Source organism: Apium graveolens, unplaced genomic scaffold (assembly GCF_009905375.1).
Source record: "Apium graveolens cultivar Ventura unplaced genomic scaffold, ASM990537v1 ctg6496, whole genome shotgun sequence".
NCBI classification, from domain to species: domain Eukaryota; kingdom Viridiplantae; phylum Streptophyta; class Magnoliopsida; order Apiales; family Apiaceae; genus Apium; species Apium graveolens.
In genome coordinates, this window is record NW_027419535.1 from 21,474 (window position 1) to 47,619 (window position 26,146).

At 29.8% G+C, this 26,146-nt stretch overlaps 1 long non-coding RNA gene across 1 annotated transcript; it reads right to left on the reverse strand.

Moving 5' to 3' along the window:
• Positions 1 to 8,822: 8,822 nt before the first annotated feature.
• LOC141703312 (uncharacterized) lies at positions 8,823 to 10,358 on the reverse strand. The gene is made up of 3 exons (XR_012567441.1): positions 10,285 to 10,358; positions 9,685 to 9,984; positions 8,823 to 9,073 (listed from the first exon to the last, which is right to left on the reverse strand). It is a non-coding gene; the product is annotated as an uncharacterized LOC141703312 (long non-coding RNA).
• Positions 10,359 to 26,146: the final 15,788 nt, after the last annotated feature.

Sequence of the window (26,146 nt, forward strand, 5' to 3'; positions counted from 1 at the left end):
AATCAAACTAATAAATTTACAGTTTTAGGACTATATTTTTTCAAATCTAACCTAAATAATTTTTCTAATTTATTTACCCAAAAGTAAATGATTATTTAAAGAATGCTTATATAGTAATTATTGAACTTTTGTAAAATGGTTTAGAGTTTCATGCAATAAGGGAAAATATAATGGGTTCGTATTAGTTTTCATTCTAGGAAAATAACGACATCATATTTACTATATACACCCTTTTTATCATCTATGCAACTTATGACCGATAATTAATTATTTAATAATGAATAGGAAAGTAGTGTGTTGGTTCAATTAAATGGCGGGTCATTGTTGTACTTCTAAGCATTGCATGTTTATTTATACGCATTTGTATACTTATTTCTTATTTAATTATTAACATATTTAAATTTTGTATAAATTAGTTGTACTTTCTATATATTTACATGTTTACTTAGATGTACTTATATACTTATTTCCTATTTTACTAACCTACTTTAATATTACACATTAATAAAATATTAATCAGATATTCATATTTATGATTAAACGAACACAAAACTAGTATATTCTCATTATTGGTTTTCTTGAGCTTTCTAGGACTTACTTACAGTTTCTCATGTTAGCTTTAATGTTGATATATCATAGAAATCCTTTAGAAAATTACTCCATTCACCACTTGATTAATAAAAAAGAGAGTCTTCTTAACTGTTAGTGGATTTTCCTTCAAAGTCTTAGTTATTACGGTATGATAACATGTATGGTTCTTTGTATCCATATTCCATAATCTTTCAAAAATCTTGAGATTCTTACAATACCGAAATCGATTTTCTTGTTTGTCTCCATGCCGACGCACATTAGCAACTTAAATTTTTTATTAGCTCTAATCTCATTAATAATAATGGCTCTCGCGCATAAAAATCTATCTGATTACAATTATTTCCCGTCATACCAGAAAATTTTGATCGCAAAATATTTTTGTGAAAGTCATCTCTAAATCACAAAATCTATAATACCACTTTCTAAGAATTTAAATGTATAATAAATTGTTGGAGATTACGGGAAAGAGTTTTTTTCTGAGTAATTCCATACAACTTACTCACACAAAACATATACATAAAACTTGCAACTGCAATGAAATAATTTGATCATTTTCTATGAATACAAAACTTAGAAGATTGTCATATTTATGCGGCTAGGTCTACATGGAATTTACAAGAATATTCGCACCTAAGTTAATATGTAATTGAATAAGTACATGATTTAATCACATATAGAAATGCAAAATTATGAACTCGAAGACTATTCTATTTTCATAAAAAAGCAAATTAAAGTGTAGCTTAGCTTGTTTTAAAACAACATACATTTATAATCTTTTAGTTAGCAAGGAGAGATTCTTTATATATTTTGCATACGAGATAAACACATTAATTCACTACAAGAAAACTATCAATAGACATCATAGATTAGACATTGGTCACCCGTGTCACCGATGTTAAAAATATTTTTAACATCACCACTTTTAAAAGTGATGTCTTTAGCTTTTTAACATCCTACAGCTTTAAACCGATATCTAAAAAATTATTAAAATAATTCGAAAAAATATCCCGCTTATTACCAAATTCTTCCCCGCCTTAGGTAAAAAAATATTGGATGAAATTTTCCGCATTGAATTTTTTGGCTCTCCTAAATTCAATCGATTTTGGTCAAATTTATTATTTGGAAATGGCATGAAATTTCCTATAACTTTTAAAACTTTTGGGGCAAAAGTTGGTGGAAATTCCCCTCTATTTTTAAATTTATATTTCTACACAAATCCGTTTGTATGTATCTAATTTGGCCACATTCAATTGTATTTAGTATATTTAGAATTTTTAATAATTTATTTAAACTATTTAAATGTTAGTGAATATTTTAAAAAATATATATACACACAATAATAACATTCATCCCAACTACAAGTTTATATGGTATAAAAATATATGTGATGAAAGAACTTTTATTTAAATTTTATGATACTTCCGTGAAATTTAAATATATTTTATAAAAAAAAGTTTAAAAATTTATGAAAGAATTATCGCGTTCCAAGTCGACGGACTGCATTCACTATATTTTTTGACAAAATATTAGTGAGCTAATAATTAACTTGTTTTTGAATCTCTACATTAGAGTAGGTAGTATGATTACATGGGGTTATAAATTTAAATTTTAGGGTATCGATTAGGGTTTTAGTTTTTAATTTATATCTCATTTATTTTGAGTAATCTATTACGGATGTGATTATTCGAATTATTTTACAAATTCGAATTTAGGGGTTGAGATTCTTACCATAGAGTGTTCCTACTATTTAGAATAATATTAGACCATCCAACCACATGGATGTTAAAATGGTTACAAGAAAATGTTATATGCAAATTTTAACAATTTTTAATCATTAGACCTCGATTATTTTAACAAATAAGGTATCACTAACTTAACTAAATATTTCACCACACAATCTTTTTCATGGAATTTATGCTCAAATTGACCAACTTCATGATTTTAAATTTTTTATTAAAATTACAAGTTGTTAATATAATTTATTATATTTTAAATATTATAATATTTGTAAGAAAAAAGGTAATTAATTACAATTTTAATTTCCTAGAAATTATAAGAAAGCATAAGAAAAATATTAATCGACACTCCTAAATTCGACCGGTTACAGTTGAATTTAGTGTCACTTCAATAGTCCCCTTGCATTAGATCTAACACACCAAATTTAACCCCTAAAACACTCATCCAACGGTTGAATTTACATTTAATAAAACCAAATTATAAGTAAAAAAAATGATTAAATAAAATTTTTAACCCGAAGCCCTCCTTTCACTCACGTAACCCACCCCTTCTCTTTTTCTCTCTCCCCCTCTATTTCTATTTGTGTCCCTCCCACCATCTTACTCTCCCTCCTGAAGGTAATAATTCGGTAGAGAGCTAGGTAGATAATTTTTCAAAAATTTCCATTTTCTTGATTTTAATTCGAATTAGACTTTTTACTTTAGGTTGTTTATTGATGTGTTTTGAAGTTACGAATCGATAGATCATTGAACATGAGCGTGTAGATAATTTTTTCATGATTTATGATTGACTGTGTTGCTCCATTTACATGCTTGGTATGTGGTGGGGAAATTGTTTATATTAAGGTTTTTTTAGTTTGGTGAATTTTTTGTTAATGTTGTTTTTTCTTTACAGACGTTCAATTGATTTTGGCCGGAATCGATTAAATGCTAGTTATTTGTAAGTTTGGATATGAATATGAGATTGTTGGGTCAATTTTGAGTGTATTAAGTTGAAAAATTGGACTGAAAACTGAGCTTTTTTGGAGAAATTAAAGCTGCTGGAATATGACTGGACCTGGGTAAACTCACCGGAATCTGGAAATTTTCCAATTTCCAGCGAGAGATTTGTCTCTTAAAACTGGTGTTTGTTAATTCAACCGAAGGTGGTGGAATTTAGATTCGCATCTTTGACCATATACGGTCAATTTAATTTTAGGCAGACATTTTAAATTTATTCAAAATATTTAATAGTTTTGGCGGGATTTTCAATTTTTTGGTGAAAAGTCAAATTCGACTACCTTGGTCAAATTTGGCCAGTTGAATTTAAGCGGTTTTTTTTAAATGGTCAAAATTAGCTGGTCCAATTTACTTTAAAAATGACCGACTTACTAAACATTCCTCCCGTATTATGACCGATCCAGAAACTAAAAGATACCACCGTGTCCTGACATATTTAGGTAAATGCGAGGACTTTTGGCCGGTCGTATTTACCTGTTTTTCTTATATTGATAGCTCATCTAAATATGAGGGGTTTGTTAAAATGACGTAATATATAAGTTGATCCACATGTTAAATGACTTAATCAAGCGAAAGATGGGATCTAATAAATTCGACATCATAAACTTTGAAATTCTTGAAGAATTGCCCTCACCGATTTTCCAATTTTCAAATAGTTCTTGGCTAAATGATATTATACTTCATTTTGATGTCTCTCAGCTTTGTTTCTTTCATTTTGTACTTAGTGGCGCAACAAACCATATGGTTTCTCTAACCATCTCAGTTATCTACCTCTCTTTCACCTTTTTCAGTTGATGGAAGTGCTTTGGGCGTGGATCCTATCACGTTTTGCCTTTCCAATTAAAATTCAAATAAATTCTCTTGTGTAATAAAGAAATATTTAATCTCATTACATCCTTTATTTCACAAATTCCATATATTGGCATATTAGTTCTTGTATGTTCTTGCAATGACTTGGTTTGCCAAATGTTCATGGTTGTGGTGGTTAATATGTTAAGAGACACCAACACCAAAGGTAAGTCTCATCTGGAGAAAATTAAGGGTTGAGGTATTGTTTCGACCACTTCAAATTGTTTTCATCTTATATCCTTTTCATTTATGAAGGAATAATATGTGCAAAGTTTATATGTTTTTTTAATATTTTTTGTTTTAATAAAAGTATTGTTGCTTGATTGTCTGGTTTATTAATTATATCATTCACGAGGATTTAATTAAGTAATTATTTTTAAAATTTTATCTTCTTACTTCTTTTCATGTTTATCGGGTTTTTAAAATATTTTTTATTTTTGTTAAAGTATTGTTCCTTGATTAGGTTATAACCGTTCCAGTCATAAGGTAGTACTAATAGCTGATAACGCTTTAAGAGGACATAAGAGAAACTGCAATAGATTAGTTATTCATTCTCTTAATTTTGTAACTTAAATTTTAGGGAATGAGTGTACTAGTACAACGGATTAAGCATCATCTCTCCCAAGACTTTGAAGAAGGAAGACTGTGCATCTTCACCAGTGTAACAGATTTTTTCTTATGTACACACATTTGCAACATGATGCTCTATGATATGATACATTATTTCTCTACTTGTTTGGGGTCAACTTCAACTTTATACTCACATCCGTGTGCCTCCAGACTCAACTGCAGTTCAGAAGTACACGGTTTAAGTTCCAACTGTATCATTACTGCAAATGTTTGCTTTCCAGCATGGGTGATGGACCCTGGACCTGCTGTGCATTATGGGTGTTAAATTATTAATATTATCAAAACAATTCCATTAGTGTTGCAACTATTCTGAATTTTCAGATGTTGCCAGTAGCCGTGAACCATTTGACCTCTCTGAACAACATTATGGAAATTTCTTTAACCTCCCAAGCTAATTTAACCAGCAGCATAATTCAGAGCACAAGTTTAATAATGTCGGAGGAGCGAGGATCACTATTGCAGTTGTCTTGAGGATGAATGAGAATAAGCTCCTGATTAGCATATCCAGACGACTGGGGCACATGGCTCCACGGGCCCACAGATGAGTAATCCAAAAGCATGAGAATCTCTTAGGTTATTAGATTTTTAAACCAAAAATGAGAACTTTATAAGGTACATTACAAAAGGACAAGTGCAAGAGGATAATTGGAATTTAAATCGAAAAGGAGAAGGTCTAGCTGTCTGTCTCTCACATGATAAATACAAAGAGAGAAGTTTTGCAATGAATAGACACAAAGAACAGAAGCAAAACCTGTAATTAAATATCAAACATGTATAAGTATCCCACAAAAAAGCAAGCCGAGCAAGATATCACAAAAAATGGCACGAAAGTATCTTTATCTTCCAACAAGGTCGGCGATTGGCAAAGCGCTTGGTTGGAAATCTAAGAATTTTAGGTTGTATTGCATATGCACATATTCCTGACAAGAAAAGAAAAAAGCTAGATGAGATTAGATGAGATTGTCAAGAAGTGTATCTTTACCACGGTTTTTATCCTTTACAGGATTTTCCGCGTCACCAAATCCTGGTGTTTTTTATTTGCTATTTTCATTACGTTATAATCCTAGTTCTTTCATTAAAAACTTATAAATATATTTTTAGCATTAACACACATAAATTTGGTAAAAACAATTGGCGCCGTCTGTGGAAAATTGCTAAGGATTTCTACACACCTACATCATGTCCACCAGTGAACCACCACGAAACTCGAAAAACACACAAGAGAACGCTTCCAACAACGAGGAGATGGCTGCAACGTTGAAAAAGCTACAGTCAGAGATGGACAAATGCAGTCGATTTTGATGGAAAGAGCCACACACCAAACTGGCTAGTGGAAAGGTACTTAGTTGGTTTCGATGTCAACTAAGGTTTCTACTAAACAACATGTGCAAGAATTAGGTACAAAGGTAAATAATCGTGAGAGTAAATTAGAAGCGCAGTTTAACAAGAATGCAGAACATGACTTGGATGATGGAAAAACCGGAAGAAGCGAACTTCAAAAAAAAAAAAACTAATCCACAACTATGTTCAAATGTAATAAAAAACAATATGTAGTCACTATTAATACTTGTAATTAAAATAAAAAGAGAAACAATAGGTTATAAGTAAATGCTTTTAATAAAAAAGGGCCAAAAAGAATATAAATGAATTATATAATCTTTTGAGCATATTTTGTGATTATAATATAATAGGTAATTAAGGTTGGCATGGAAACATTTAGAGGAACTAGAAATCATATAATCATTAATTAGAATATAACTTATGATGTTATTAATTTTGTATTAAGTTTTCTTCTATATCATTCAGAAACGATGTCCAAAATGTCTATATCTCACTTGTGTATTTCTAAATACGTGTTTGTATTAATGTCACCTACATTAACTTAGGACCAAATATGTCAGATTGGATGAGTCTGAGTTGGAAATGACTTTTCTATCTATGATCATGGTCATTACCGATCAAAAAGGTCGTAAATAACTTTTTCATTTTCTTGAGTATTGGCCCCACCCATTTACATGGCAGCTACCTCGATGTTTAATAACGTTTGATAACCGACCAAGTTTTTGGTTACTTTCAAATCTACAATTCGCCTTTGCTTGGTCCCAGTTTTTCGTACTTGGCATGTATGTGCCACATGTCACGCTTGACTACGATGTCACGGTGGTCGGTTTTAACTTTGTTTTGTTGGTCTTGTTCATGTTTATAGATAAACAAAGAAATATTTTCATCAATTATATTCGATCACAATGTAACCGACCAACTTCATAAGAAATATTGTTGAAGATGGTCATAAATAATCTATTTTGATCATTTTTGTATTACACCATTTTATTTTTTGGAAAAACACTAATATATTATTTGAGATTATATAATATAATATATATTTGCACTAAGCTGTTTTTTTTATAAATTACGTAATGTGGTTGAAAAAAATTGTTGTATTTAGTACCAATTCTTTACTCGTATAAATTGTTTAACTTAATTAATTTAGAAATACATATTTCATAAAAAATAAGTAAATTAGTTTGGTATTAAGAAATAGTGTAATTTTGAAAAAAAAAGTAAGAAAAGTGAGTAAAGTGATCGTACTCATCAATATTATATATATATATAGGGGCTACTCCAATAGAAACCTCCTTATAATGAAAACTAAAAACTAAACTAATTTTTTTTTAAATCTCGTCAAAACATAGCACATATGGTATGCAAATTGATCGTTACGAGATGGAGAAAAATACAGTGAAGTCGGATTTCAAAAAAAGTTCACCGATTAACGGGAAAAATCAAATCAAAAACGGAGGGGAAAAGCTGGAATTATGTGTAGGAGGGAGCATATTAATCATGTGAACTACATCTAGGGGGCCTTTAGATTAGATTGATATAAGGGACGAGATTAGTTTCTAGTTTTTATTTTAATTTTAGTTTCTATTTGATTATTTGTCTATATATATATATATCTATATATATATATAACTAGTGTAGTGGAAAAGATAGTGGATGTAAGTGAGTAAAAGATAGTGGATGTAAGTGAGTAATTAATTTCTATGTAATAAAATTTTACATTTTTGAGTAACTTTGAAAATGTATAGAATTGAGACGGAGAGAGTGGGAAATATGCACCAATTACAAAATTCAAAAATTTATCATTTGCAATTGTGTTTTTGGATTACTAAATAAAATAATAAATTTAATAAATATTTTATTTTGATATTTATCATACAACTATAAAAAAACAAACAAAAAAGTTATTTCTTTTTTTTAAACCTTACAAAGAATATGAACTAAAAAAATAATAGAGAAATATAAAAATTACTTGATTGAAGAATATTAGGTAAAGAAATTTCTGACAAATTTCCTAGAAATTTCTAATGTTTTATATACCATTGCCTACAACAAATCTGGCCATTTCACTACAACAAATCTGGCCATTTACGACGGTTTTTTTGAACTGAAATCGTCGTAATTGAGCCATTTACGACGAAAAAAATTGTCGTTTTTGGTCGAGTAGTATGTTCGTTTTTTCGTCTCAAGATAAAATTGCGTCGCAAGTTAGGAAGTAGGAGCCCACATACTGAATAAAATAATAAATCTACTTACGACGGAATTTATCGTCGTAAGATACCAGAATACGACGAACAATAACGTCGTAAGTTATGTACTTACGCCAGAAAAAACGTCGGATATTACTTTACGGGACCCACTTTTAATAAGATAAAACATAATTTATGACGGAAAAAAGCGTCGTAAGTTAGAAATTTCCGACAGAAAAATCGTCGTATTTTAGAAGGTGGGGCCTACAAGCTTGAAAATGAAAATTCAAAAAAAAAATTAAATATGAAAATATATACATTACGACGGAATGTTTGAACGGAATGTTTGAAGAACAACCGTCGTAAGTTTGTTTTTCCAGAATAACCAAATACTAATTTTTCAGTATCCAACCATTTTCGGCTTCCAATTTAAATTCTAAACCTAAACCTGCCAAAATTTTATACAATCGCAAACTCAAAATAAACTCTAAAACTGCCAAAAGACAATCAACATTTATTAAAACAAAATACACAATTATCATTGTATTAAGTTTTATCAATAATTCTAAATCAAACACATTACATAATTACATTCTTTACGTCTAACTTAGAAGTAACTTATATTATGAATGCCATGCTCTTAAATTAGGCGCCCAGGGAAATATCCCTGTTGTCTTAATTCAAATATAGCTGATGAACTTGTCATGCAATCGAAACCTGAAATCAGTGGCAATTGACCTGTGCACCGAAAGAACACACACTTAGAGCACGAGAAATAATAAACGACAACATTCTATTGCTAGACACAAATCTAACACAGTAGTTACAAAAATATGTCATTTGTCTTCTGTAAACTGCAGTTTATACAAATATAGAAAAAACCATAAAGTTAAGTTAAAAAAATAATAAATCTTGTATCATGACTAAATAAGTATGGAAATCATGTTCATGTATGAGAACCATTTATAATTGGGTCAATCTATCAAATACTGCAATATGCAGAGAATTAAAAACCACACAAACACAGAAACATATCTTTGGACCCTAAATGCTTACTACTGTAAAATTAAACTTTGAACTATTTAACTATATATTTCTCTCAAACTAGCCTATTACCTGACTATTTGGAAATTAAATACACATTTCGAAAGCACTTCAGTTCTCACCAAGTTGGTACAAGCACGGTACCATTATTGTAAACATTTGATTTAGAGCAAGTGAACTTATAATAAATCATTGACATGCAGTGTTCAAAGAGAATATACTAATTGACTCAACTACTTGACTAAAAAAGCAGGACATATATTTAGCACAGGAAACTTCATACATAAACAAATTTAGGAAAATACCTGAAGAGCCAATATTTTATCTAAATTTGAAGAATCCACACCATGCAACTGGGAAATTTGACTGTTTGACTTGCAATGACATGCAAGAATCTCCAAAACAGCTTTAATTTTTGAAGAAATATAGTCACTCTGCAAAATTAACGACTTTTCAGGTTGAGATTAACTAGAAGGTTTATCAACTTGGTTATTAGATAGATACCTTCTTAGGGTAGCTTTGGAGAACACAAGATCAGGAGCAAGTTGCTAACATGTTCGCACATTGTGACAATTGCATCTTTAGGTGGATGAACTCTGTCTAATCTGGCTTGTTTTAGTAACATCGTTATTTATGACATCTTGGTCATTATGTATTAAAAATGTAAGATCATTTTCTTTTACATGTACACTCAGTATATATTGAACACAACACATGGGGCAATATTATATACATATATTAACTAAAGATACTACAACTAGAATAGATAATACAAGTTAATGATCACAATCAATTATAAAATAATAAGTTCCTATAACAAAATAAAAACTATCTACTTAGTAAAAAAGAAAAAAAAACAACTTACAGGAAACTAAACATTCCAGGGATATTGAGATTAAATTTACCATTTCTTGTTATCAAGAACTGTTCATCAACAGGCAAGTATGACTTCCTCTTGCTTGGTTCACCAGATTTCCTGCCAATCAATAGAACAAGTTTTTTAAGAACTTTCCACCTAAACCAAGCAAAACGAACAGATAAAAAGCAATACATTTTTACCATATCCTTCACTACAACCCTATTAATCAATAGATGTACGGACTATACAGTCACATATACTGCTATAGCATATGCAATAGAGACACTGTCATTATCCCATCAAAATTCAATCCGCAATATCAATAACTAACAAGTCTGACTAAGAAAATCCGATCTGGAACTATACAGTTAATTGATTAGAAGAACAAAGTTTTTTTATGTAGCCATTCTTACATTGCTAATATATCGAATTCGAATGTCATCAATTTATTTGGATCTAATTCATTCTGGTTCACTGAATTATATAACAAATTAATTGTCTACTGGTTCAGTGTCAGTGTTTCTGGGGTTTCTGCCAACTCAATGCAGTGTTCTTATGGTCAAAGGGGAAATAGTGTACCAACTATTCTACTTACGATGAAAAAGCGTTTGTATTCAGGAGGAGGCCTTCACGTACAATCTTCCCAAAATAAATTGATCTATAGTTGGTGTGATTATGATATGATTTTGAACGGTGTATAACATGTGATTTGCTCGAAGGCAGAAAAAAATTTCCGGATTAATGCAGAGAATACATAAGAGGAAAGTGTTAGAAACCATCTGAACAGAGGTGTAGTAGCGCGTGGTATTGATGTACATTGTCTGGCAGGCTTAATTAAAGTATTCAGCACATTATGTTAATATCCAGTTGGCCATGATATAAGTCTCTAGTCCAGTATCGAAATATTACACATATTGTTTCTAATGTTAGGCATCCGTCCTTGACCTGATTCGTCTAAACTGTCATCAGCCAGTGAATACAGCACTTGTGTGAGATAGGAAGACTAAATGCTAGTCAGTGTTGAGTTTGATTCATGGAAAAGAACTCTTGATTTAATGCTCAGTATGTCGCTAAGGTTTGAGCCTATTTTAATTATTGAGGTAGGATCCACGTAGAGAATCAATTTATAAGCGGCATAGTGCTCAGTGCATACATTCTGTTCAAGACAAACTCAATAATTCTAATATGAAAGTATATTATCTATACTGCATATCTATGTTGTTGCGATTTAGCCATAATAAGGAAATGGTATACTGTATATATATTGTCACCTGGTTGACTACGAAAGTAACCATTTTGGTCTAGTTCGGTCTCTGTGAGTGTGTAATATAACAGGGGAAATGGTAAATCTTTCAAGTGATCACCAGAGGATAGATCAAAACAGAATCACAGGTTCCTGCATCGAATATAGTTTACTATTTTACTTCTTTTAACCCAGAAAGCACTACAAGTCTACAACTTTATAGCTGATATATACCTTGATCAGATTTCTGATTCTGAACAGGTTTGCTTATAGGCTCAGCAATATCCCTTTTTATTTTCACCTTGCATGTAAGAAGAGCATCTATAGTCTGTATTACATCTGCTACACAACTATCAACAAACAAAAAACCAAAAGCATAAACTTTCAAGAAATGCAATGCATGAATCCAATATTATGCTAGAAAAGATAAACGTCACCAACCTTAGAGCTGACACTGCTCTTGGAACGCCACAGTACTCTTTGAAACTGTGGAGTACCTTAGATTGTGACAAGTAAAGACCTGCGTCAAGGCCAGGTACATAAAGCATAACAACTTTGCGAATCAGGGGTTTGTTCTGCATATCGGAAGATAACTCAGCATTACACACACCAAAAATATTGAATATGATATGCAAGTGCCAATCTGGAAAAAAAAATCCTTCTTAAATAAAGAAATAGTAATATTGAACTATATTAGCTGATTTGTTATTTATTCATATTTTCCCACAAGACTGTTCTTCACAATTCAAATTATTTTGTATTCTCTAAGCAACACAAACAAAAATAAATAAATACAAATCTACCAGATAAATCACTACAAGAAAATCAGTAGCTAATTACAGTACAATTTACAAAATCCACGCAAATATATATACAAAGAGAGGGAAAGAGAGGGGGAAGGAGAAAGGGAGAGAGAGATATATGAGCATAGAGAGAGGGGAGAGAGATATGCATACCAGGAAGAGAGAGAGAGAAAGAGAGAGAGAGACGCCTTCCTTGAATCCAAAAATAAGCCCCATAGCCCTAGTTTTGAAGACGACTAAAACCCCAAATTGAAGTCGAATTTAAACCCTAAACGAAACCATAACTAAAGCCCCAGTGAAAGAAGCATACGAATCAACCAAAGGAGGCTAGAAATAAAGTAAACATTTATGTATGTATAGATTTTGCATAACCAGGAGAGGAGGGAGGGAGAAAGAGAGGGGAAGAGTGAAGAGGAGAGAAAGAAGCAAGAAAGAGAAAATGAAAATAAATTCAGATCTGAAGCAATTAGATTATTACACTGTCCTGTTTCTCAAAAGGCGTGGTGTTCTATTTTGGAAAAATCAGAAATAAAGGTCCATTTGCCCCTTTAATTTTCACTTATGTTTTAATAATTTTTTATTAAAATTTAAGTAGATTAAATATTGATAATTATTTTAAATGTAAATAAATATATTTGGCTTTAATTTGGCTTGTCATTTTAACAGTCAAACTCGAGTTTGACTAGTACAACTAACTACTGTTTACTTCTGAATTTGTGTTTCGATTATTTTAAAAATATTTCTCAACAATCCAACCGTATGGATGTCAATAGATATATATATTAGTGATATAACCAAAATTTCATATCAAAATAATTTTATTTGGTTTGACATTTTAACAGTCAAACATGATTTTGACTAATACATCTAATTAGTGTTTACTTTTGAATTTGTGTTACATTTATTTTAAAAATATTTTTCAACGATCCAACCATATGGATGTCAATATATATATATATATATATATATATTAGTGATATAACCAAAATTTCATATCAAAATAATTTTATTTGGTTTGACCTTTTAACAGTCAAACATCAGTTTGACTAGTACAGCTAACTAGTGTTGAATCTTGAATTAAGATTTCGATTATTTTAAAAATATTTTTCAACGATCCAACGGTATGGATGTCAATAGATAAATATATTAGTGATATAACCAAAATTGCATATCAAAATAATTTTATTTGGTTTGACATTTTAACAGTCAAGTATCAGTTCGACTAGTACAACTAACTAGTGTTGAATCCTCAATTAGTGTTACGATTATTTTAAAAATATTTTTCAATAATCCAACCGTATGGATGTCAATAGATAAATATATTAGTGATATAACCAAAATTTTATATCAAAATAATTTTATTTGGTTTGCCATTTTAACAGTCAAGCATCAGTTCGACTAGTACAGCTAACTAGTGTTGAATCCTGAATTAGTGTTACGATTATCCAACCGTATGGATGTCAATAGATATATATATTAGTGATGTACCCAAAATTTCATATCAAAATAATTTTATTTGGTTTGACATTTTAACAGTCAAGCATCAGTTTGACTAGTACAACTAACTAGTGTTGAATCCTGAATTAGTGTTACGATTATTTTAAAAATATTTTTCAATAATCCAATCGTATAGATGTCAATAGATAAATATATTAGTGATATAACCAAAATTTTATATCAAAATAATTTTATTTGGTTTGCCATTTTAACAGTCAAGCATCAGTTTGACTAGTACAACTAACTAGTGTTGAATCCTGAATTAGTGTTACGATTATTTTAAAAATATTTTTCAATAATCCAACCATATGGATGTCAATAGATATATATATTAGTGATGTACCCAAAGTTTCATATCAAAATAATTTTATTTGGTTTGATATTTTAACAGTCAAGCATCAGTTTGACTAGTACAGCTAACTAGTGTTGAATCTTGAATTAGTGTTTCGATTATTTTAAAAATATTTTTCAACGATCCAACCGTATGGATGTAAATAGATATATATATATATATTATTGATATAACAATATGTAGTCACTAATAATACTTGTAATTAAAAGAAAAAGAGAAACAGTAGGTCATAAATAAATGCTTTTAATAAAAAAGGGCCAAAAACAATATAAATGAATTTTATAATCTTTTGAGCATATTTTGTGATTATAATATAATAGGTAATTAAGGTTGGAGGCCATGGAAAAATCATGGAAAAATCATTTTAGAGGAGAACTTAGAAATCATATAATCATTAATTAGAATATAACTTATGATGTCTATATCTCACTTGTGTACTTTCTAAATACCTGTTTGTATTAATTTCACCTATATTAACTTACGACCAAATATGTCACATTGGATGAGTCTGAGTCGGAAATAACTTTTCGATCTATGATAATGGTCATTACGGATCAAAAAGGTAATAAATAACTTTTTCATTTTCTTGAGTATTGGTCCCACCCACATTTACATGGCAACAACGTGAATGTTTAATAAAGTTTGATAACCGACCAAGTTTTTGGTTACTTTTAAATCTACAATTCACCTTTGCTTGGTCCCCGTTTTTCCTACTTGGCATGTATGTGCCACATGTCACGGTTGACTAGGATGTCACGGTGGTCCGTGTCAACTTTGGTTTATTGGTCTTTTTCATGTTTATAGACAAACAAAGAAATATTTTCATCAATTATATCCGATCACAATGTAACCGACCAACTTCATAAGAAATATTGTTAAAAATGGTCATAAATAGTCTATTTTGATCATTTTTGTATTACACCATTTTATTTTTTGGAAAAACACTAATATATTATTTGAAATTATATAATATAATATATTTGCACTAAGATGTTTTTTTATAAATTACATAATGTGGTTGAAAAAAAATTGTTGTATTTAGTACCAATTCTTTACTCCTATAAATTGTTTAACTTAATTAATTTAGAAATACATATTTCATAAAAAATAAGTAAATTAGTTTTAAAAGTTCAAATTTGAATGATTCATGTAGAACTTTTAAATATTACTCTCTCGGTCCCTTTGAAATATATACAAATGGTTTGGTATTAAGAAATAGTGTAATTTTGAAGAAAAAAAGTAAAAAATTGAGTAAAGTGATGGTACTCATCAATATTATATATATATATATATATGGGGCTACTCTAATACAAACCTCCTTATAATGAAAACTAAAAACTAAAATAATTTTTTTGTTAAATCACGTCAAAACATGGCACATATGGAGAAAAATACAGTGAAGTCGGATTTCAAAAAAAGTTCACCGATTAACGGGAAAAATTAAATAAAAAACGGAGGGGAAAAACTAGAATTATGTGTAGGAGGGAGCATATATATCGTGTGTACTACATCTAGGGGGCCCTTGGATTAGATTGATCTAAGGGCTGATATTAGTTTCTAGTTTTTATTTTAATTTTAGTTTCTATTTGATTATTTGTATATATATATATATATAACTAGTGAGTAGTTAATTTCTATATAACAAAATTTTACAATTCTGAGTCACTTTGAAAATTTATAGAATTGAGACGGAGAGAGTGGGAAATATGCACCAATTACAAAATTCAAAAATTTATCATTTGCAATTGTGTTTTTGGATTACTAAATAAAATAATAAATTTAATAAATATTTTATTTTGATATTTATCATACAACTATAAAAAACAAACAAAAAAGTTATTTCTTTATTTTTAAACCTTACAAAGAATATGAACTAAAAAAAATAATAGAGAAATATAAAAATTACTTGATTGAAGAATATTAGGTAAAGAAATTTCTGACAAATTTCCTAGAAATTTCTAATGTTTTATATACCATTGCCTACAACAAATCTGGCCATTTCACTACAACAAATCTGGCCATTTACGACGGTTTTTTTGAACTGAAATCGTCGTAATTGAGCCATTTACGACGGAAAAAAATCGTCGTTTTTGGTCGAGTAGTAAGTTCGTTTTTTCGTCTCAAGATAAAATTGCGTCGCAAGTTAGGAATTAGGAGCCCACATACTGAATAAAATAATAAATCTACTTACGACGGAATTTATCGTCGTAAGATACCAGAATACGACGAACAATAACGTCGTAAGTTATGTACTTACGACAGAAAAAACGTCGGATATTACTTTACGGGACCCACTTTTAATAAGATAAAACATAATTTACGACGGAAAAAAGCATCGTAAGTTAGAAATTTACGACAGAAAAATCGTCGTATTTTAGAAGGTGGGGCCTACAAGCCTGAAAATGAAAATTCAAAAAAAAAATTAAATATGAAAATATATACATTACGACGGAATGTTTGAACGGAATGTTTGAAGAACAACCGTCGTAAGTTTGTTTTTCCAGAATAACCAAATACTAATTTTTCAGTATCCAACCAATTTTCCGCTTCCAATTTAAATTCTAAACCTAAACCTGCCAAAATTTTATACAATCGCAAACTCAAAATAAACTCTAAAACTGCCAAAAGACAATCAACATTTATTAAAACAAAATACACAATTATCATTGTATTAAGTTTTAATCAATAATTCTAAATCAAACACATTACATAATTACATTCTTTACGTCTAACTTAGAAGTAACTTATATTATGAATGCCATGCTCTTAAATTAGGCGCCCAGGGAAATATCCCTGTTGTCTTAATTCAAATATAGCTGATGAACTTGTCATGCAATCGAAACCTGAAATCAGTGGCAAATGACCTGTGCACCGAAAGAACACACACTTAGAGCACGAGAAATAATAAACGACAACATTCTATTGCTAGACACAAATCTAACACATTAGTGACAGAAATATGTCATTTGTCTTCTATAAACTGCAGTTTATACAAATATAGAAAAAACCATAAAGTTAAGTTAAAAAAAATAATAAATCTTGTATCATGACTAAATAAGTATGGAAATCATGTTCATGTATGAGAACCATTTATAATTGGGTCAATCTATCAAATACTGCAATATGCAGAGAATTAAAAACCACACAAACACAGAAACATATCTTTGGACCCTAAATGCTTACTACTGTAAAATTAAACTTTGAACTATTTAACTATATATTTCTGTCAAACTAGCCTATTACCTGACTATTTGGAAATTAAATACACATTTCGAAAGCACTTCAGTTCTCACCAAGTTGGTACAAGCAGGGTACCATTATTGTAAACTTTTGATTTAGAGCAAGTGAACTTATAATAAATCATTGACATGCAGTGTACAAAGAGAATATACTAATTGACTCAACTACTTGACTAAAAAAGTAGGACATATATTTAGCACAGGAAACTTCATACATAAACAAATTTAGGAAAATACCTGAAGAGCCAATATTTTATCTAAATTTGAAGAATCCACACCATGCAACTGGGAAATTTGACTGTTTGACTTGCAATGAGATGCAAGAATCTCCAAAACAGCTTTAATTTTTGAAGAAATATAGTCACTCTGCAAAATTGACGACTTTTCAGGTTGAGATTAACTAGAAGGTTTATCAACTTGGTTATTAGATAGATACCTTCTTAGGGTAGCTTTGGAGAACACAAGATCAGGAGCAAGTTGCTAACATGTTCGCACATTGTGACAATTGCATCTTTAGGTGGATGAACTCTGTCTAATCTGGCTTATTTTAGTAACATCGTTATTTATGACATCCTGGTAATTATGTATTAAAAAATGTAAGATCATTTTCTTTTACATGTACACTCAGTATATATTGAACACAACACATGGGGCAATATTATATACATATATTAACTAAAGATACTACAACTAGAATAGATAATACAAGTTAATGATCACAATCAATTATAAAATAATAAGTTCCTATAACAAAATAAAAACTATCTACTTAGTAAAAAAGAAAAAAAACAACTTACAGGAAACTAAACATTCCAGGGATATTGAGATTAAATTTACCATTTCTTGTTATCAAGAAATGTTCATCAACAGGCAAGTATGACTTCCTCTTGCTTGGTTCACCAGATTTCCTGCCAATCAATAGAACAAGTTTTTTTAAGAACTTTCCACCTAAACCAAGCAAAACGAACAGATAAAAAGCAATACATTTTTACCATATCCTTCACTACAACCCTATTAATCAATAGATGTACGGACTATACAGTCACATATACTGCTATAGCATATGCAATAGAGACACTGTCATTATCCCATCAAAATTCAATCCGCAATATCAATAACTAACAAGTCTGACTAAGAAAATCCGATCTGGAACTATACAGTTAATTGATTAGAAGAACAAAGTTTTTTTATGTAGCCATTCTTACATTGCTAATATATCGAATTCGAATGTCATCAATTTATTTGGATCTAATTCATTCTGGTTCACTGAATTATATAACAAATTAATTGTCTACTGGTTCAGTGTCAGTGTTTTTGGGGTTTCTGCCAACTCAATGCAGTGTTCTTATGGTCAAAGGGGAAATAGTGTACCAACTATTCTAGTTACGATGAAAAAGCGTTTGTATTCAGGAGGAGGCCTTCAGGTACAATCTTCCCAAAATAAACTGATCTATAGTTGGTGTGATTATGATATGATTTTGAACGGTGTATAACATGTGATTTGCTCGAAGGCAGAAAAAAATTTCCGGATTAATGCAGAGAATACAGAAGAGGAAAGTGTTAGAAACCATCTGAACAGAGGTGTAGTAGCGCGTGGTATTGATGTACATTGTCTGGCAGGCTTAATTAAAGTATTCAGCATATTATGTTAATATCCAGTTGGCCATGATATAAGTCTCTAGTTCAGTATCGAAATATTACACATATTGTTTCCAATGTTAGGCATCCGTCCTTGACCTGATTCGTCTAAACTGTCATCAGCCAGTGAATACAACACTTGTGTGAGATAGGAAGACTAGATGCTAGTCAGTGTTGAGTTTGATTCATGGAAAAGAACTCTTGATTTAATGCTCAGTATGTCGCTAAGTTGTGAGCCTATTTTAATTATTGAGGTAGGATCCACGTAGAGAATCAATTTATAAGCGGCATAGTGCTCAGTGTATACATTATGTTCAAGACAAACTCAATAATTCTAATGTGAAAGTATATTATCTATACGGCATATCTATGTTGTTGCGATTTAGCCATAATAAGGAAATGGTATACTGTATATATATTGTCACCTGGTTGACTACGAAAGTAACCATTTTGGTCTAGTTCGGTCTCTGTGAGTGTGTAATATAACAGGGGAAATGGTAAATCTTTCAAGTGATCACCAGAGGATAGATCAAAACAGAATCACAGGTTCCTGCATCGAATATAGTTTACTATTTTACTTCTTTTAACCCAGAAAGCACTACAAGTCTACAACTTTATAGCTGATATATACCTTGATCAGATTTCTGATTCTGAACAGGTTTGCTTATAGGCTCAGCAATATCCCTTTTTATTTTCACCTTGCATGTAAGGAGAGCATCTATAGTCTGTATTCCATCTGCTACACAGCTATCAACAAACAAAAAACCAAAAGCATAAACTTTCAAGAAATGCAATGCATGAATCCAATATTATGCTAGAAAAGATAAACGTCACCAACCTTAGAGCTAACACTGCTCTTGGAACGCCACAGTACTCTTTGAAACTGTGGAGTACCTTAGATTGTGACAAGTAAAGACCTGCGTCAAGGCCAGGTACATAAAGCATAACAACTTTGCGAATCAGGGGTTTGTTCTGCATATCGGAAGACAACTCAGCATTACACACACCAAAAATATTGAATATGATATGCAAGTGCCAATCTGGAAAAAAAAATCCTTCTTAAACAAAGAAATGGTAATATTGAACTATATTAGCTGATTTGTTATTTATTGATATTTTCCCACAAGACTGTTCTTCACAATTCAAATTATTTTGTATTCTCTAAGCAACACAAACAAAAACAAATAAATACAAATCTACCAGATAAATCACTACAAGAAAATCAGTAGCTAATTACAGTACAATTTACAAAATCCACGCAAATATATATACAAAGAGAGGGAAAGAGAGGGGGAAGGAGAGAGGGAGAGAGAGATATATGAGCATAGAGAGAGGGGAGAGAGATATGCATACCAGGAAGAGAGAGAGAGAGAGAAAGAGAGAGAGAGACGTCTTCCTTGAATCCAAAAATAAGCCCCAAAGCCCTTGTTTTGAAGACGGACTAAAACCCCAAATTGAAGTCGAATTTAAATCCTAAACGAAACCATAACTAAAGCCCCAGTGAAAGAAGAATACGAATCAACCAAAGGAGGCTAGAAATAAAGTAAACATTTATGTATGTATAGATTTTGCATAACCAGGAGAGGAGGGAGGGAGAAAGAGAGGGGAAGAGTGAAGGGGAGAGAGAGAAGCAAGAAAGAGAAAATGAAAATAAATTCAGATCTGAAGCAATTAGATTATTACACTTTCCTGTTTCTCAAAAGGCGTGGTGTTTTATTTTGGAAAAATCAGAAATAAAGGTCCATTTGCCCCTTTAATTTTCACTTATGTTTCAATAAATTTTTTATTAAAATTTAAGTAGATTAAATATTGATAATTATTTTAAATATAAATAAATATATTTGGCTTTAATTTGGCTTGTCATTTTAACAGTCAAACTCGAGTTTGACTAGTACAACTAACTATTGTTTACTTCTGAATTTGTGTTTCGATTATTTTAAAAATATTTCTCAACAATCCAACCGTATGGATGTCAATAAATATATATTAGTGATATAACCAAAATTTCATATCAAAATAATTTTATTTGGTTTGACATTTTAACAGTCAAACATGATTTTGACTAATACATCTAATTAGTGTTTACTTTTGAATTTGTGTTACATTTATTTTAAAAATATTTTTCAACGATCCAACCATATGGATGTCAATATATATATATATATATATATATATATTAGTGATATAACCAAAATTTCATATCAAAATAATTTTATTTGGTTTGACCTTTTAACAGTCAAGCATCAGTTTGACTAGTACAGCTAACTAGTGTTGAATCTTGAATTAAGATTTCGATTATTTTAAAAATATTTTTCAACGATCCAACAGTATGGATGTCAATAGATAAATATATTAGTGATATAACCAAAATTGCATATCAAAATAATTTTATTTGGTTTGACATTTTAACAGTCAAGTATCAGTTCGACTAGTACAACTAACTAGTGTTGAATCCTCAATTACTGTTACGATTATTTTAAAAATATTTTTCAATAATCCAACCGTATGGATGTCAATAGATAAATATATTAGTGATATAACCAAAATTTTATATCAAAATAATTTTATTTGGTTTGCCATTTTAATAGTCAAGCATGAGTTCGACTAGTACAGCTAACTAGTATTGAATCCTGAATTACTGTTACGATTATTTTAAAAATATTTTTTCAATAATCCAACCGTATGGATGTCAATAGATATATATATTAGTGATGTACCCAAAATTTCATATCAAAATAATTTTATTTGGTTTGACATTTTAGCAGTCAAACATCAGTTTGACTAGTACAACTAACTAGTGTTGAATCAAAATTAGTGTTACGATTATTTTAAAAATATTTTTCAATAATCCAACCGTATAGATGTCAATAGATAAATATATTAGTGATATAACCAAAATTTTATATCAAAATAATTTTATTTGGTTTGCCATTTTAATAGTCAAGCATCAGTTCGACTAGTACAGCTAACTAGTGTTGAATCTTGAATTAGTGTTACGATTATTTTAAAAATATTTTTCAATAATCCAACCGTATGGATGTCAATAGATATATATATTAGTGATGTACCCAAAATTTCATATCAAAATAATTTTATTTGGTTTGACATTTTAACAGTCAAGTATCAGTTCGACTAGTACAACTAACTAGTGTTGAATCCTCAATTAGTGTTACGATTATTTTAAAAATATTTTTCAATAATCCAACCGTATGGATGTCAATAGATAAATATATTAGTGATATAACCAAAATTTTATATCAAAATAATTTTATTTGGTTTGCCATTTTAACAGTCAAGCATCAGTTCGACTAGTACAGCTAACTAGTGTTGAATCCTGAATTAGTGTTACGATTATCCAACCATATGGATGTCAATAGATATATATTAGTGATGTACCCAAAATTTCATATCAAAATAATTTTATTTGGTTTGACATTTTAACAGTCAAGCATCAGTTTGACTAGTACAACTAACTAGTGTTGAATCCTGAATTAGTGTTACGATTATTTTAAAAATATTTTTCAATAATCCAACCGTATAGATGTCAATAGATAAATATATTAGTGATATAACCAAAATTTTATATCAAAATAATTTTATTTGGTTTGCCATTTTAACAGTCAAGCATCAGTTCGACTAGTACAACTAACTAGTGTTGAATCCTGAAATAGTGTTACGATTATTTTAAAAATATTTTTCAATAATCCAACCATATGAATGTCAATAGATATATATATTAGTGATGTACCCAAAGTTTCATATCAAAATAATTTTATTTGGTTTGACATTTTAACAGTCAAGCATCAGTTTGACTAGTACAGCTAACTAGTGTTGAATCTTGAATTAGTGTTTCGATTATTTTAAAAATATTTTTCAACGATCCAACCAGTATGGATGTAAATAGATATATATATATATTATTGATATAACAATATGTAGTCACTAATAATACTTGTAATTAAAAGAAAAAGAGAAACAGTAGGTCATAAATAAATGCTTTTAATAAAAAAGGGCCAAAAACAATATAAATGAATTTTATAATCTTTTGAGCATATTTTGTGATTATAATATAATAGGTAATTAAGGTTGGAGGCCATGGAAAAATCATGGAAAAATCATTTTAGAGGAGAACTTAGAAATCATATAATCATTAATTAGAATATAACTTATGATGTCTATATCTCACTTGTGTACTTTCTAAATACCTGTTTGTATTAATTTCACCTATATTAACTTACGACCAAATATGTCACATTGGATGAGTCTGAGTCGGAAATGACTTTTCGATCTATGATAATGGTCATTACGGATCAAAAAGGTAATAAATAACTTTTTCATTTTCTTGAGTATTGGTCCCACCCACATTTACATGACAACAACGTGAATGTTTAATAAAGTTTGATAACCGACCAAGTTTTTGGTTACTTTTAAATCTACAATTCACCTTTGCTTGGTCCCCGTTTTTCCTACTTGGCATGTATGTGCCACATGTCACGGTTGACTAGGATGTCACGGTGGTCCGTGTCAACTTTGGTTTGTTGGTCTTTTTCATGTTTATAGACAAACAAAGAAATATTTTCATCAATTATATCCGATCACAATGTAACCGACCAACTTCATAAGAAATATTGTTAAAAATGGTCATAAATAGTCTATTTTGATCATTTTTGTATTACACCATTTTATTTTTTGGAAAAACACTAATATATTATTTGAAATTATATAATATAATATATTTGCACTAAGATGTTTTTTTATAAATTACATAATGTGGTTGAAAAAAAATTGTTGTATTTAGTACCAATTCTTTACTCCTATAAATTGTTTAACTTAATTAATTTAGAAATACATATTTCATAAAAAATAAGTAAATTAGTTTTAAAAGTTCAAATTTGAATGATTCATGTAGAACTTTTAAATATTACTCTCTCGGTCCCTTTGAAATATATACAAATGGTTTGGTATTAAGAAATAGTGTAATTTTGAAGAAAAAAAGTAAAAAATTGAGTAAAGTGATGGTACTCATCAATATTATATATATATATATGGGGCTACTCTAATACAAACCTCCTTATAATGAAAACTAAAAACTAAAATAATTTTTTTGTTAAATCACGTCAAAACATGGCACATATGGAGAAAAATACAGTGAAGTCGGATTTCAAAAAAAGTTCACCGATTAACGGGAAAAATTAAATAAAAAATGGAGGGGAAAAACTAGAATTATGTGTAGGAGGGAGCATATATATCGTGTGTACTACATCTAGGGGGCCCTTGGATTAGATTGATCTAAGGGCTGATATTAGTTTCTAGTTTTTATTTTAATTTTAGTTTCTATTTGATTATTTGTATATATATATATATATATAACTAGTGAGTAGTTAATTTCTATATAACAAAATTTTACAATTCTGAGTCACTTTAAAAATTTATAGAATTGAGACGGAGAGAGTGGGAAATATGCACCAATTACAAAATTCAAAAATTTATCATTTGCAATTGTGTTTTTGGATTACTAAATAAAATAATAAATTTAATAAATATTTTATTTTGATATTTATCATACAACTATAAAAAACAAACAAAAAAGTTATTTCTTTGTTTTTAAACCTTACAAAGAATATGAACTAAAAAAAATAATAGAGAAATATAAAAATTACTTGATTGAAGAATATTAGGTAAAGAAATTTCTGACAAATTTCCTAGAAATTTCTAATGTTTTATATACCATTGCCTACAACAAATCTGGCCATTTCACTACAACAAATCTGGCCATTTACGACGGTTTTTTTGAACTGAAATCGTCGTAATTGAGCCATTTACGACGGAAAAAAATCGTCGTTTTTGGTCGAGTAGTAAGTTCGTTTTTTCGTCTCAAGATAAAATTGTGTCGCAAGTTAGGAATTAGGAGCCCACATACCGAATAAAATAATAAATCTACTTACGACGGAATTTATCGTCGTAAGATACCAGAATACGACGAACAATAACGTCGTAAGTTATGTACTTACGACAGAAAAAACGTCGGATATTACTTTACGGGACCCACTTTTAATAAGATAAAACATAATTTACGACGGAAAAAAGCATCGTAAGTTAGAAATTTCCGACAGAAAAATCATCGTATTTTAGAAGGTGGGGCCTACAAGCTTGAAAATGAAAATTCAAAAAAAAAATTAAATATGAAAATATATACATTACGACGGAATGTTTGAACGGAATGTTTGAAGAACAACCGTCGTCAGTTTGTTTTTCCAGAATAACCAAATACTAATTTTTCAGTATCCAACCATTTTCCGCTTCCAATTTAAATTCTAAACCTAAACCTGCCAAAATTTTATACAATCGCAAACTCAAAATAAACTCTAAAACTGCCAAAAGACAATCAACATTTATTAAAACAAAATACCCAATTATCATTGTATTAAGTTTTATCAATAATTCTAAATCAAACACATTACATAATTACATTCTTTACGTCTAACTTAGAAGTAACTTATATTATGAATGCCATGCTCTTAAATTAGGCGCCCAGGGAAATATCCCTGTTGTCTTAATTCAAATATAGCTGATGAACTTGTCATGCAATCGAAACCTGAAATCAGTGGCAAATGACCTGTGCACCGAAAGAACACACACTTAGAGCACGAGAAATAATAAACGACAACATTCTATTGCTAGACACAAATCTAACACAGTAGTGACAAAAATATGTCATTTGTCTTCTATAAACTGCAGTTTATACAAATATAGAAAAAACCTATAAAGTTAAGTTAAAAAAAATAATAAATCTTGTATCATGACTAAATAAGTATGGAAATCATGTTCATGTATGAGAACCATTTATAATTGGGTCAATCTATCAAATACTGCAATATGCAGAGAATTAAAAACCACACAAACACAGAAACATATCTTTGGACCCTAAATGCTTACTACTGTAAAATTAAACTTTGAACTATTTAACTATATATTTCTGTCAAACTAGCCTATTACCTGACTATTTGAAAATTAAATACACATTTCGAAAGCACTTCAGTTCTCACCAAGTTGGTACAAGCAGGGTACCATTATTGTAAACTTTTGATTTAGAGCAAGTGAACTTATAATAAATCATTGACATGCAGTGTACAAAG